Genomic DNA, 12,872 nt, shown 5'->3' on the forward strand with positions numbered 1-12,872 from the left:
TGTCCAAAATTGTGTCTACATCCACCTCCATGGGCTCTATCTTCTGCACCTACTTCACATTTCGTTCATTTCTCTCTCTCTCTTTCACCCTTAGAGGCGAAATGAACCTGATCTCTGGCATCTGGTCTTGTTAGATGGATGTAAGGCGCATGAGGAGAAGTTGTATGGGTGAGAACCAATAGAAACAGGTAAAACAGAGCCATGCACGTTGCTGAGATGTTGGCCGTTCCTGTGAGTGTATGTAAACCCTGAGGAAAGGGGGGGCTGTGATTTAACTCAGGGTCTGGGACAGCCTGGATGGGCCCCATCCATCTTCCAAAGTAATTACGCATTGACGCTCCCCATTGGAGGGGGACGTCGGCCACTCCATGGCTTTATAAATCACCACTCGCTACAAGTAGCAGGCCAGAGGGAGAGAGATGAGCGCTTTAACAGTAGCATTGTGTTTTTAAACTTAAGGTGGGAAAAATATCAGCAGCCACTGACATGCAATATAGAAAATGTCTTTTTTGTTGTTGCTTAGCCTTTTAGTTTATGGGTGTACAATAGAGATAGATTGTAAAGAGAAGAGAAATTCAACTCACTGTATATGAGCATCACTCAGTGAACTGTAACAGTGTACTTTTCTGCCTTTAACATCACACTCATGTCCTCAGAGGATGTTTGGACATTTTCTCAGCCATGTTGTCTTTCAACACAGTTACCACTAAACACAGGACGAGTCAAGTTCTCGGGCGTCCTGTCTGTCTCCGTCCCTCTCCAGACAGAGTGATTGGTGGCACTGGTCCCAACTGGGCTGGCATATTGATTGGGGGTCGGGAGGCTGGCCCGGCCCGATTTGTTTCCCTCAGAGACAGGGCTGTCAGTCAGCCATGCTGTACGCCTGGTTTAATGGCAGTAGCTATGTGAGTGATTGAAGTACATGGGTGATCCCTCTGCTAACATGGTGATATGCTATCAGCCTTTTGGGACTTCAGCTATTCTGTCTTTCCCTTTCAAAATAATGGGTTGTGAGAGAGAGAGTGAAGAAAAGGATGGGATGGGGGGGGGGGGGGGGGAGGGGGGGACCAACCTTTGGTAAAAGGCGGATTCTGGTCATGTAATCAAGAAATAGAGACATAATTCCTAGCAAAGATATTAGGGACTGAAAAGCCAAGAGTCTGTCTAGACTTATTCTTTATAGTCAAAATGAAGAGCCAAAAACTACATCTCCTACCGCAGAGAAATATTTCCGATTTTAAGCCACGCTGTTCATGAACTTCAAATGTGACCAGAAAAAAATGAATGCTGTACTCTAAGTGATGACTTGTTGTGCAGCAATCAAATGCAATTTTGGCAGCAAGAGGAACTAGCAGATTCATTTAATTTCGGGAGCTGGCCCATCAACATGCCTGCTCTAAATCTGTCGCTGTCCAGCGAGGAAGAGGTGCTGAAACGTATATGGCCATGCTGGCCAGCTTTGAGAGTTATGAAATCTTTTTTTTTTTCATGTTGTTTCTGTCACAAAACATTCTGCATTACTTGTATACAGCGGGCTATAATTTCCGAAACATTTAGATGCACCGACATAAAACATTGCTGTGAGCAGCAATTTTTCTCTCGTCACTTAACCTTTCTTGCATTATACGATGGTCATTTTAATGATTCTTACACACGACTGAACAATGTTCAGGTACTAGACAATTACACATGGAATTTTAGCTTCCTGTTAAAAATAAAACCCAAAGTCTACAAGGCACATTAAAAATTTACTGAATACAAATTTATGGAGCCATTAGTTCTATAGCCCGACTTAAAGGTCAAACGAGAAGTAATGCAGTTAAATTTCAAATTCCTCAGCATCAACACCAGAGCATGTTCGAAAGCTCTTTTGTAGATTAAATTTCTCTAATCAGTTTAAACTGATCGTTTAAGCATATAATATAATCTGAGGGAATGCATAAATAATATTGCACAGCAAAGTTGAACACATGCTAAATATATAAAATCTCTGCTTGATTTGAATGTCAATGCTCGAGTTGATGATGAGCTCTCAGTCAGTTAACTGATCAACTGATGCATTCTGAGTATGAATGACACAACCATGAAGATAATCAATAGTTCGTATTCATTATTAATACAGGTTCATAATGCCACCACTATTCTTCATTCTCACATTAACACAGGAGACATTAACGCCTGCTGTTTGATGACACGCATGATAAGAAGTAGTTGTTCAAGCTGATCTGGAAGTGAAATGCTACTATATTTTCACACACCATCCAATGCACCTGTCATTACTGCCTGTTTTTCAACAAAAAAAAAAGTTCCCAGAGCAGTTTGCGCTCACTCCATCTTTAGCATAAATGGAAAAGTGCAAGAGTTGTTTGCCAACATATTGAGAGTGACACAAAATAACAGCATTACAAAACTACAAAACGAAAACTGGACTTAATTTTTTGCAAGCTTTTAATCCTCATAGAAAAGCGACAGCTGCACATAGTACTCATGTTGATAGCGATACATAGAGAAACAAGACAACTGAACTTGCCACAGGATATATTTTGCTTTTTTGGTGCCCATTACATCCTAAAAGTGCCACAGGATCTACACAAATAGAAATGGAGGATCTTAGTTCCATTTTTGCATGAGACCAAACCTGAGTACATAACAGACAGAGTTGGTCTTGCATGTAGGTCCATATTCCAAAATTCAAAAGTCTCTTAAATCTCTCGAAGCTTGGTGGGCGCAGTCTGGGAATCTTCGACCATTGAAGACGAGGGGTTAGGGGGAAACGGATCATGCTGCAGAGGGACTAAGACAATCAGAATTCAGAATGAAGAGAGGAATCTTGGGGAGGTTTCTTGATGTGATTACACTGGGCAGCACTCGACTATGTTTAACACTCAAGGGCGGGTGGGTCCACACTAAAACCCAAGATCAATACGCAATTTTACAATCATCACCTCGTCCATAATTGGCTTGAAATGAACCTGCAGAATGTCAATATCAGTTCGAGAGTGTCACCGTTCACTTGAGTCTTCTTGTACCGGCGGATGAGTCATTAAACATACACCCTTGACAAACTCCTACTATTCAACATCATTTTTTGGTGCAGTTTCCACTCTAAAAACACACTGCAACAAAGCCAGATGCTCACCTTCGGGGCAACTTACTGTGCCTGAAATAGGACACATTTTACATTCTGTAATTAATTCGTAACGCTGGATTTATGCCATTAGGGTAAGATAATGAAAGAAGGCAGTACACTTAAAGTGCACAGAAGCTTTACTAAACCCGAGAGCTTAACAGAACGGATTCTGACTAAATCAAGGAATACTGGGCAGAAAAGGACCAAATGTTTTTCTGCCTGTCTGTCTGTCTGATCCGGTCACTGGCGGGTTTGTTTGGAGTTTTTCCACGACTAATGAACCTCCATCGCTCCTCTAAAGCTGCAATGTAGCCCCAGCTGTGATTTGGGTTTCCAAACAAATGAATAATTAAATACAGTTTTCAGAACAGCAGGGAAAAACTGCATCAGTCTTTTTTTACAAGTGACATGAATCTGTTTTCCCACCAAAATGTTCATTGAACATGTCATCTAAAAAAAGTTATTCCCCGAAAACCACAGGCTGAACCGCCGACTTCGCTTGTGTGTTTCTCCTTTTACTCTGGTCCTTTTCCTTCATTTTCTCCCAGTTCCTTTCAGATTCATGCTGCGCACTGAAGAGTGAGGGAGCGCCATGTTCTAGGCAACTTTAAAGCTCGGTACTCATCCTAAAAAAATATCTTACTGACGGATTACAGGTTCTTTCAGACCTGAGCAAAAACTCAAGATGAGTGGACACTCCGACCTTTTCATTGCTATCCGAGATAGAACACAGATGTGGCATTTAGCATGTCTATCTGTGGATTCCAGACTTCTAAAGGACAGGGATTATTTGAGAGAGAGCTATAAAGTCAGTCCAGAGCTTCTATAACAAAATGTCTCTGCATCAGTCACGTAGGAAAGCCAGGAAAACCTGACTCAGCACTCTTCTGAAAGGTACGCGAGGTGCTCCCTTCTTGCAGGTACACACCTTTCCGCTCCAGGTAAAGTTATGAGAGGAGATTCCTGTAGCACGGAAGCTTTATTAGCGCATCTCAGAATAATGGCAGGACTCTGAAATATAGATCTAGACGGGTGGAGGCTGTCAGGTTCAGCCGATGATTCATTGCTTGTGGCATTTCAGTCTACAGTGAGTGGATCTTACTGCACATGCTGGGACAGAGATAATGGCACACAGATGTCTGAGCACATCAGGCCACATAATCCAACACAATCGCAACTTTACAACAACACATCGGAGTTCAGAAAGCGTGTACCGCGATCAGACATCACAGCAGAAAATCAACCGTTGCCAACTCACAGGTCATGGCCGCTTTGAAAGATGTAAAAGAAGGGTTGTGCAACACGTCAAGGAGACCGATGGTTTATAACGCTCCCTTTTTATTGCATAAACATTCAGAAATGCTTATCTGGACAATTGCATGCTCAAATGCTGTGTCCTAGGACGAAGAGATAAATGTTGAATAAAAACTGTATTTTAGCACAACATCACTGACATTGCATTTTCAAGACTAGGCAGAGGTCGGTCTTTTGTGGGAGATGAAAGCTTTCGAATAAATTCCGCATGGACACAGAATACTGTCTGACAAATACTGTTGTGCATGTGTGAATGAACAAAAAAAAAAAAAAAACGTGCTGACCTTGGATGTTCCTTGGAGTGAAAAAAAAGGGAAACATTGTTACCATCATCATGAATTCTTAATATAGGCCTAATTATCACTCTTTTGCATAGGTGAATTTAAATACTCCGCATCGAGAACCATTGTTCTGTTCTCAAAATTACAACTGACCATCATGGACCGGACAATAACACAAAACAACAAGGATGTTTCTGATTTATTCACAAACCCCCTTTTAAAGGGGCCAAGTCTAAAACCCATCTCTTTTAGCTTTCCCCAGTGCTCAGAGAATTTTAAAGTTTAATAAGGCTGCAGTGCATGTGAGTGCTTCCCAAGACGGCATACACACACTAACGACAGGCAGCACAGAAGGGCACATGGAGGGGGTTACATCAAGCTAACACTGCACTTTTCTTCATTATTTACCTGTTCTGAGGCCTGGGCCAGCCTGAAACACAAGCACTTCTCCATCCCTCTTACATCACAAATGCTCCAGCCCTGGGTACAGTATATAGCACTCTATGTTGTTCCACCCATAATAACGAAGACCATTCGCCCTGACTTCAGGGCATTCCAGCTGTGCTTCATCCATCTATCAACATATTGTAAGACTCATTCAGAATCAGGTTTGAAGTGGGCATTTAGTTGAGTGCAGAATAAATATGATTGAATGGAGGGATGAATAGAGAAAACAATGCAATACCCTAAAAATCCAAGTTAAAGCAGAGGTTGTGCAACAAATGAACATTATCTGCCAATCTGACTGGAATGGTATTTTTAGGTGACTAATATAACAAATGTTCCATTAGTCTTACCAAGTGTTTTGTTGTGGCTTCTTTGTATTCTGCAATTGCAATGTAAACACAATGGTCAGCAAATCAAATGTACAATATGATAACAAATATTGTATTGAATTACTTATAGAATTACAACTTTTCCTTCAAAATCCTCACTTACGTTCCCCTGGTCTGAGACTCATTAAAACTTTCCTTTCTTCTATCAGCTTTTTTTTATCGGTCAACATGATCGACAGCATTTTGACTTATCGAATGTTACTAAAATTCCGCAAATTATCAAAAGATCGGACCCATCCTTAAATACTTTTTATCTTGCCAGCCATAATTCCATATATTTTTTTGTCCTCTTTTGAGTGGGTCACCCAACCAGAGGGTTTCGTCTTTTTATTTCATGTAAGGCAGTATGATGGATGTGCACAGTAGCTCACATGAAGGCTCAAGGCCAAATGCTCCACATAGACATGCTCTGAAATCAACTACTAGTTTTTCCTCAATCCACGTGAGGGACTGCAGCAGAACTCCAGCAAAGAACGGAAAGCTTTGAGCAACACTCACCTCTGCTACATTATACTAGGACAGCAGACAGAAACGAAATACACCAGGTCATATTAGACATTAGACCGACAAAACAGCACTTGGGCTGAGGAACGGGCATATCCTCAGCCTTCAGGAGAACAGAGGACTCCTTGTCTGTCCTGAATTCTGCCATTGACAGAGCACTGCCCAACCACCACAGCATATAAATGTGCCCCTCTATGTGAGCCTTTCTAATATACACCTCCATACCTATGTGTGCATGGGCGTCGTGAGTGTGCAGTTGGGTTAGGTGGGTTGTCTTTGCTCCATCCTATCTCACACTTACGTAAATGCCATTAAACATTTAACAGGCAATGGGAAGTCTGTGGGTTGCGGATGTTTGCCTTAATTCAAGGCGCATTACCATTATCTATCAAGTGCAAAAATAAATCAATCCCCACGTTGCCACAGGGACGAGCGATGGATGCAATTAGAGGCGCAAATGGCCGGTAAAGGCCACGCGACAGAGTCGCGTCGAGATCATTTGATCTAGATCTGATGAACGCGTCGTTTTTCTTTGAAGCAGAGGAGACATGCCAGAATAAAATAGTTGGATATGCGGATATTGGCCAAGTGTGTCAATCATAGAAATCTCTATTTCTTATAAACAGGCCATGACAGTCGGTATTGCCTGACCAAAGCGCACCTCTTCAACACTTCTAATTAGATATCTCATTCGTGAGCGGTGCGCAAAACCGATACCGACGAGTTTCTCGCAAATGTCATGATGCAAATATACATGAATGTAATATAACAATAGACGACAGAAATGTGCTTACCGCGATGAAAGGGTTGTTGTCGACGCGTCTCCGGTTCTTTCCCAGTGATTATTCGTACTTCAGTGCTGAAGCCGGTGTTTATGCCATCGGTATTTTTTTCTGAGGTAATTCGTCATGAATGTGTCGCATGCTCTCGCTCATCAATTTACCTTCTTCACGCCAGTCTGTGTCCCCAAAACAATAAAAGAAAAACGGAAAGAAAGGAAAGAAGACATAAAAAGGAAGGAGCGAAGTGGAAAATTGATAAACGAAAAAAAAGAAGGGGAACAAACACCTCTTAACACCTCCTCCTCCTTTTTCTTTCTTTGTATCTGACAACACCCGTGTCTTCTGACAGCGAGGTTACCACATATTTTAGCACTATAAAGGAGGTAGGGAAATGATAAAATAAAACAATAACAGAAACAAATGCGTATAACGCATTAGCGGCTAACTCAGCGCTCTGTCGTCATGGCGACCCATTTCAGAGTCCGTTTGTGCATCAAAATACACCAAATAATAAAAACCATCCGGTGGTACGACTTCTCATCTGCTCTCAATCTGTCTCACTCACAAATGAGTCCTCTTCTTGTGTGAGCAAGTGGGCAAACAATTATGATTCTTTTTCGTTTCTCTCACAAGGATCTAATAATGACGATAATAATTATTATTATTCCCACTCGCGAACAATGACGATGTATATGCCTCTCAGATATCCATTCCGTACTTCACACACAGCTGTCAAGATTCGGGAGTCCTGAATCCCGATGTCCGTCTCTCTCTCTCTCTCTCTCTCTCTCTCTCTCTCTCTCTCTCTCTCTCTCTCTCTCTCTCTCTCTCTCTCTATACACACGCAAAAGCTATGGCAAGCCGCCTTAACATTTAATCGCCTACTTTCAGGTAGTTTCTAATTAGTCTTCAAGTAATCCAATATTGACAAAGTACCCTACATTTTTCAGTTTCTCTAGTAGCCTAGCCTAACTAAAGTAATGCATTACAATATTGCATTACTCCCTAAAAATTTAACTAAATGTGTTACTTAGTAACTTTTTATGAAAAGTAAATAGTACTTTTGCATTTTTCTCATCTGTGCTTGGCTTGTTTGTTTGTTTGTTTGTTTGTAAATGTAATGGCCCTTTCACACCATTGAAATGAATAAGTGTTATTCATGAGGAGAGTTCTTTGAAAGACCAACGACTGGCAGATAAACAAGCTACGTTTCTCTCCGAAACAATAGGAAATTAAATTGAATTTAATGTGGATTTTAACTGTGATGAGATGATTGACAGGGCAGTTTAAACAGTGACAGGATGCACGTAACTAAGCTACAGAGCTGTCTGTTAAAGATGCAATTATGACAAAGTAGTATGTGTCCCAAAGCTTGCTCTTCAGCTACACACTCAAAAGTATGAACTTTTACTTAAAAAAAAAAAAACAGGACACACTTTTAAAGCATAGTATAAGTAGGCCAATTGGGACACAGGCTTTATGTTTGCTTTGATGTTATGTTTTCAGGGTGATTTGAGAACACGAACAGCTCCTTTTTGTTGCACGATAAAACTAGCTCTTTTCAAGTAAAACATGTAAAACATACCAATGGTTGCTAGCGGTTGCTTGTAAGTTTTTGGGATTGTGACTAATAGCAAATGAACAACTGCTAGCATCTAATTGATAGATTAAACTGAAAAAGAAAGATACAATGCATTATTAGTTTATTTACTACTAATTAAGCAATAAATAATAAGAGTTTAGCTCCAACTGTAATTAAATACACCTGGACCAGATAATCAAGGTCTTCAGAATTACTAGAAACTTCCAGGCAGGTGTTATGGAGCTGGCTAGAGCTACGGTGGCCCTCCAGGAGCAGAGTTTGACTCTGTTTTAAGCAATAAATGTAAAAAAAGCTTGCCACATTCACATTTAACAGCTACTGCAGATTGATTGCAATTCTTAGCACTACCTCCGGTGGCTGTAGCGTCCCTTATGTTCACGTTTTCACATACTGACGCTTTGTCTGTACTGAATTTACATTCCGTGCTGCTGCTTTAAGTACTCTCATCCACCTCTAATTAATTAATCAACATGATTGGGACATGTGCCTCTACAGGGAAACATTTCTCCTGCCTTGAGGATCTGCATCAGCATGACGTCAGGAAAAACGTCAAAGTGAAACAGTCCTCTTTTCATCTTGCATCATGAGCTCACCATGACGTAGCAGATTCACTGATGCTATATGTAAAATACTGGTCAGGATTCTATCAAATTGTATCTAAGTTTGTGTGAGAGAAATTCAGAAAGGTGGTGCCACAAAGTATTGTAGTATACCATAGTAATGTAGAATAGGCTATACTTTGGGAATGGATTATAACCAAATTCGGTATGTGCATGGTCTTCTAAAACACTAGCAAATATCTTGATATGCTGCACTTAATCAACAAGCATGGTTATATCTTATTTTTCATATTTTTAAATGACAGAACAACTGTAAAGTAGAAATGTACTTTATCATAGCCTAGACATGATTTATTCTTTCTAAATTAGGCTATAATTAAATTATTCTGTCTTTCATGAGAACAAACATGACACAAACACAAAATCACCAACTTACAGGCTCTAATGTTGTAAGCAATAATAAATACCAAGAACAACTAATTATTTTTGTTTCTTTCATTCCTCACCCCCACATACATGCTTGATCTAATACACACAACTGATAATTTAAAAATATATGTAAGAAATTCACCTCTGTGCATGCGTTGTTTTGTTGTTGTTGTTTGTTTGTTTTGCAGATGAAGGTTGAAATGCAGTACTTGTAATGCAGTTCTTATTAGCTTGGATTTCAAACTAGTCTAAACAGAGGTGATCTGAAAGCCATTTGGACAACAAAACTAGAAAATATATGGTTAAATATCGCCCTCTAGTGAATATGACAGGCTATCATAATAGTGATGTGTTGTTAGTCAAATAAAATTGACAGGAATTGAACTATATATTAATAAAATTTAATTTAGAAACATGGTCTCAAATATCAAATGGAAGGAACAGCAATATTTACTCACCCTTGTTTAAAACCTGTATTACTTTCTTTGGCCTCTGGAACAAAAAAATATAATATAATATAATATAATACAATAATATAAATAATAAAAATAATAATCAGTTGTTAATAAACAAACAATGATTTATCAGTTGTTCCAGAAAATAATATAGTTATTGCTGTATGGAATACAATTGTGGACTATTAGACAATTGGGTCATTGACCAGTCAAATATTTATGTATACAGACTAACTGAGCAGAATACTTAACCACTATTTTCACCTCTTTCACTGATGAGTGCATGTAAGAATAACTCATTGTCGCCATCTTGTGATTCAAAGCAGTTGTTATGACTACTGCCTGTAGAAGAAAATAGACCATATTAATTTAATACAAGGCACCTAGATGCTTGAACCTTATAGCAGTCCTAATTAAAGCAATGAAATTAATTTATTGGAAGAACAACAAATTGGCGAGAGACAAGAGAGAACATTTAAAAGAGTACATAACATGTTATACTATCTACATATATTATCAAACTAATCCATACAACAACAAAATGCATATTATTCATATATGTAAGTGAATTTTGAAAAAAAGTATTGTCTTGTTGCTAAGCTAATAATTTGCTGTACTAATGGACTATTCTTTCTTAGCAATGTCCATGTATTTATTTAATTAGTGAAAGGCAAATGATATAGCCAGCTGGTCATTATCGTAAAATAGCCAGTTTATCTCTTGCCTTTAAATATTCTTATACCCAGAGAGAAGAACATAGTTTAATTGATTTTGGATTACTACTCATCATTATCACAAAACGGATACAATTGTCATACCAAATGCTTTTACCATTTAAAATGGTAAAACACCCAACAAGCATTTGTTAGCTGCTTAAACCACCATAGACAGGCCTACAGCTTGTTTACACAAGATACAAACAAAGACACAGATCCTTTTTTTACCCAGACATAGATCCCATATTTCCCACTCCCTATCTACACACACAATGTCTCAAGATCACTAGAATTTCATTAATGAACCCGGAGCTCTTCATGAGTTTGAATGTGACACCAGACAGTGTGCGAGATATACTTATACATATGCGTGACAGATAAGAGGAAAGCACTGCTATCTTGTTCAAAAAGTTTGACCTCATACCCAAAGATAAAAAAAAAGTTCAAACAGACTTAAGAGGGGTATAATGATGGCAGAACATACTAGCTTAACAACAAGCCAGCAAATTAAAAAGATAATCATTTATAATGAATGAGAAAGTTGTTTATCTGCCCTCCCTCGCTCATTACATTTAATATTTGTGCTAGATTTTTTTTAGTCAATTGAAGGTCTTGCTCCACATCACACCATAGGGGTCTCAGTATGTCTGTGTTCTCCGGAGCTCCGGGTTTTTAGAGGAGAGTGAGTCAAGCAACAAACAACAAACAACAAAAAACCTTGGTATAATTTAAAGGAACAGTACACTACAAAATATCTTTACGCACCAGCATGTCATTCCAAAGGTTTGTGTTTTCCCCAGCTCTTTTCCATATAGCGAATGTGGACGGTGGACGATAGCCAGGGGCTGTGAAGCTCCAAAGAGAAAAAAAACATTATTAAATCATCACAAAAAAGTCCATACAATCCAAGAACTATATCTGAGGTCTCTAGAAGCCATGCTCTCATTGTATGAAAAAGAGCAGTGTGAACATTTTGATAAATACCTTCTTCTGTGTTACACATTAGAGGCAAACCATATATGTTTGAAACAATATGAGAGTAAACAATTTAATTTTAGCTGAACTATACCTGGAGCATTTCCCCTAAGGGTGGCGCCGTTTCGCAGATCTTGCCGAATGCTCCACTTCTCAGATCTTTCCCTCCCACGCAAATTCTCTTCCCCCTTTTTTCCCGACTGTCTTCAAACTCATCACCCCCCTCTCCGTGTCTAATCCCCTTTTTCTCTCAATATCAATTGAATGACAGCTGTAAGCCTCTTAGGACCTTTTCCTATAAATGTTGTGGCTTTTTTATCAAAGGAGAGAAAAAGGAGATGGGGACATTCACCTCATTTCCCATTCTGCCTTTCCTTTCATTTTCTCACTCACTCTCACCCTCCCTCTCTCCTATCACTTAGAAATTTAATTGCCATAACAAATATGAGAGAGGATTTATCAGAGGCTGTGAAAACCCAGGTCAGTGGATTCTATAGAGTCTCAGAATCTGGATTGAATTGTAACATTACCAAAGAGAGGGGGGCAAAAGACCACAACAAGAGCGACTGTCATGCTATATATATATAAACAAACCCTGATGATTATTTGTTGGATATAAATAGGGTTCTTACATGTAAGATGCACAAATAAAACAATTTGTAAAGATTTGTGTAAAGCATAACTAAAGTATATTAAGTCAAATAAAACACGAAAGAATGAAAATAAATTAATTCAACTATAAATCTAAATCAGACGAATGTATGTTGAGGAATGTAAGAAATTGTAAATTTTTCCATAACCAAGACAGTGGCCAGATGAGAGAAATCTTGTTAAAGGATTTAAATCTAAGCTGAGAAACCCTGCAGAGCTTACATTTTCTGTTCTTCATTCTTCATTCACTGGTCTTGTTAACTGTACTGCAACTCTGATTCTAGTTTAAGATATTCATGTCCCTCTAGACATGAAAATTCTGTCAATGCCAGAAACTATGTAATGATTAAAAAAACACAATGCAATGCCACAAAAACTCTCCAACAGCAGTTGAGTTACTCTTGGTCTGCTACATTTTTGGCTTGAAAATGGTAACTGTCAATTTTATGCTAACACTGTTTATACTGTATTAGATCTGAGATAAAAAAAAAAGAAAAAATAACAAATTGAAACTCCTCTTCGTTTAAAATTTTTGACAGCTCAGTTATTTACAACTACTGTTACATCTACAGAATGAACATTTGGGCATAGTCCGGTTATGGCAATTGGTTTAATGGGTTTACATGACATGCTGTA

General features: G+C 38.9%; 1 protein-coding gene across 2 annotated transcripts in view; it reads right to left on the minus strand.

Moving 5' to 3' along the window:
• nlgn2b (neuroligin 2b) overlaps positions 1 to 12,872 on the minus strand; it is a 170,196-nt gene that overhangs the window by 91,908 nt on the left and 65,416 nt on the right. Inside the window, exons 3-5 of one of the 2 annotated variants that reach the window (XM_077242822.1) lie at positions 11,376 to 11,463; positions 10,159 to 10,236; positions 9,898 to 9,929 (exon numbers count right to left, since the gene is read on the minus strand). The gene's annotated coding sequence lies outside the window, so the exon portion shown is untranslated. Of the gene's footprint in view, positions 1 to 6,859; positions 7,658 to 9,897; positions 9,930 to 10,158; positions 10,237 to 11,375; positions 11,464 to 12,872 lie in introns of those variants that run through there. The other variant, XM_077242821.1, reaches the window with a different exon arrangement.

The sequence above is a fragment of the Siphateles boraxobius genome, unplaced genomic scaffold (genome assembly GCF_051911475.1).
Source record: "Siphateles boraxobius isolate OS27281-9 unplaced genomic scaffold, OSU_SipBor_1 25, whole genome shotgun sequence".
Classification (NCBI taxonomy): Eukaryota; Metazoa; Chordata; class Actinopteri; order Cypriniformes; family Leuciscidae; genus Siphateles; species Siphateles boraxobius.